Source organism: Epinephelus moara, chromosome 24, assembly GCF_006386435.1.
Source record: "Epinephelus moara isolate mb chromosome 24, YSFRI_EMoa_1.0, whole genome shotgun sequence".
Lineage (NCBI taxonomy): Eukaryota > Metazoa > Chordata > Actinopteri > Perciformes > Serranidae > Epinephelus > Epinephelus moara.
The window spans coordinates 44,331,333-44,334,560 of record NC_065529.1 but is presented as its reverse complement, the minus strand read 5'-3'; the positions used below and the strand labels follow the sequence as shown (position 1 = coordinate 44,334,560).

The 3,228-nt window shown below is 35.0% G+C and overlaps 2 protein-coding genes across 2 annotated transcripts in view; one reads left to right on the top strand and one right to left on the bottom strand.

Moving 5' to 3' along the window:
- LOC126385595 (uncharacterized) overlaps positions 1-1,723 on the top strand; it is a 3,746-nt gene extending 2,023 nt beyond the window's left edge. The window contains exon 3 of the transcript XR_007569428.1: positions 1,461-1,723. The gene's annotated coding sequence lies outside the window, so the exon portion shown is untranslated. The remainder of the gene's footprint in view (positions 1-1,460) is intronic.
- Positions 1-3,228, bottom strand: part of LOC126385577 (gastrula zinc finger protein XlCGF57.1-like) — a 69,296-nt gene that overhangs the window by 49,740 nt on the left and 16,328 nt on the right. The gene's annotated exons all lie outside the window — the stretch shown is intronic.

Sequence of the window (3,228 nt, the reverse complement as noted above, 5' to 3'; positions counted from 1 at the left end):
CAGCCACCCTCCTCCACATAGGGGGGATCAAAATAAAATCAACCAGCCACCCTCCTCCCCTAATAATACCATTATCCATAACGGGAAGGATTGAAACAATTAAAATTAATGTTCTGCCAGAATTTGTTTTTCTATTTCAGAATTTACCAATATTCATCCCTCATAATAAGTTGAAGAGGTGGGATAGATTATTAAGTATGTTTATCTTGGGGAGGAAGAAAAGCACACATTAAACTTAAGACAATTAGAAAAAGTAAGCTATCTGGAGGATTAGCATTGCCAAATTTAACAAACTATTATAAAGCAGCTCAAATAAAAGCAGTCTTAGCTTGGATGAATAATAACCATATTGCCAAATGGAGAAAAATTGAAATTTCACAAATGGAGTGACCACTGAATGACCTAATATCTTCTAGAGTACACTACCAACTCTTGAAAAAACAGATAATGCATGTATAAGAAATACTTTAAGAACGTGGCTACAGGTAACACAAAAAAAACAAATCCAAACAGATGTAGTGTGGCTAAGAGAAGTTGCGACAGATAGAGATTTTGAACCAAATAAAATGGACAAATCATTTAAAAAATGGGCTGAGAAAGGCTTAATTAGATTTAGCCAGTTTATTACAAATAAGGGGATAGACACATTTGAGAATCTGTCAAAAAAAATGTACCTTCCAAACTCACAATTCTATAAATATCTACAGGTAAGAAGCTAAAGATAAGAATATTCTGGGACAAATATATGAGATCATCCAAGATGGGGAGAAAGGAGAGAGACTAAATGCTTTTGCCAACTGGGAAAAAGAATTACATATAAATATAACAGAAGAAGAATGGACGCACGTGCACAAATACTTAGGAAACAACATATTCCTCTTTTTGGAGTTCTCATGGAAAGTTCAATTAAGATATTTTAAAACGTCTATCATTCAATCTAAATACAATAATGATAACAGTGCACGATGTTGACGCAACTGTGGAGAAAACCAAGCTAACCTCACACATGTGCTACATTCATGACCAACTTTAAAACAGTTTTGGTTCAAGGTAATGGAGGAAATGGATAAAACATTTCAACGTAAACTGCTTTTAATTCCCAAAAATATACTTTTAGGGAAACCCCCCCAGACATTGACTAGTCCAACAGATAGATACCTCTATAGAATATTAAGGATAACAGCGATCAAACAGATCACAAAAAACTGGCTGAATCCGGTGGCACCCCAAATAGTGAGCTGGAAGGAAACAATCAATAGTATTTACATCATGGAAAGAATGACTCATGAGATAAGGAATAAGGAAGAATAAAAGGGGGGAAAAGGAAAAGGATAGGAAAGGAGAAAAAAAAGGGGGCCTGTATACTTGGACGAAGGGTGATGTGTATTTATTTATGGATGGGACGAGAAGTAGTGATGGATATGCATGTGCTTTTATCATACCTTTTATTTTCCTCTTAGGAAGGGAGAGAAGAAAGAAGAAGGAAAGGGAGAAGAGAAGAAAAAGAATGGGGGAAGGAAGAGAGGAAATGAGGGAGGAAAAGGGGACAGAGAGAGGAGAAGGGGAGATGGTAAGATAGGGACGGGAGGATGAGAGAAGACGGAGAGAGGAGTAGGAAAGAAAGAAGAAAGGATTTTCTGAACGGGCAATTTTTTTTCCCTTTATACCTTTTTTTTTAGAACATTCTGCTTGTTTTGTTGTATGTTGATTATGTAAAGATGTAGTAGATGTAGATCTAGTCTTTTCATTCGTTTATTGAAGCAAGTGGTGCAGGCACTGGTGTTGTCACACTTAGACTATTGTTCTGTAATTTGGTCCAGTACATCAGGAAGTAATTTGAATAGGTTACAGGTAGCCCAAAATAAAGCAGCTCATTTAGTCCTTCAATGTCCATACCAAACAAATGTAAGTACAATGAATGATCGTTTAGCTTGGTTAAGTGTAAAATGCAGGGCGCAATATTCACTAATATGTCTTATCAAAAACATAATAACAACAATAACACCAGAAATATTGTACAGGACTTTAGCATTTTTTTCAGACACACACTATCATTGTACTCGACAGTCGTCTGAGAGTCGGTTTTTGTTACCCCTATGTAGAACTAATTTAAAACAGAAAACAATGCATTGCAGAGCAATTACCATTTTTTCTGGTCTCAGAAAGTAATGTTATGAGTTTTAAGAAAAAGCTTAAACTATTTTTATTTACCCAGCAGGTATGACAGAATATTTTACTGTTTATATGTTGGACTTTATATATCTGGTTGGAAGGTGTAAAACTGAGCTACTTGCTTCCTTTTTATTATTATGGTAACTCAGAAAATGCAATGTCAAGTGATCCTTAAAAATGAATTTAAAATGAATTGTCAGCATGTAGAGCTACAGTATTATTTGGATTAGGTTTTGAGCAGGTGTCTTGTGTCGTGTTTGTTTGTGAGTATGAATGTAAATGTATTTTATGTTCGCTGCATTTTTGGTTGATGAACTTGGTGAGACCCCAGGAAGAGTAGCTGCTGTTAAGTTCCAGCAGCTAATGGGGATCTATGAAATAAATAAATAAAAGCGGTTTATTACAGTGTTGTTTGATTTTAGAAGGTTAGCTACAGAGCCTCACCCCTCACACACACCAGCCAACCAGGCTTTATACTCTCTCGGTAATCACATGATTGTGAGCGTGCCGAAGCAGGAATCGAAACTGTCTCAGATCACTTCTGCTTCAAAACATCAACACTGTGTCGAGCAAACTGGCTCGAGCGTAACATCACTGCATAAATGATGAAAAAACATCATAGTATAATATGTTGTCATAAACAATCATGAAAAAAACGTCATGATATAGCATGTCGTCATCAATGACGAAAAAATGTCATAGTATAGTATGTCGTCAAAAATCATGCAAAAACGTCATAGTATAGTATGTCGTCATGAATCCTAAAAAAACGTCATAGTATAGTATGTCGTCATAAATGATGAAAAAACATCATAGTATAGTATGTCGTCATGAATCATAAAAAAACATCATAGTATAGTATGTCGTCCAAAATCATAAAAAAAGGTCATAGTATAATATGTCGTCATAAATGATCAAAAAACATCATAGTATAGTATGCCGTCCAAAATCATGAAAAAACATCATAGTATAGTATGTCGTCATAAATAATGAAAAAACATCATAGTATAGTATGTCGTCAAAAATCATGCAAAAATGTCATAGTATAGTATGTCG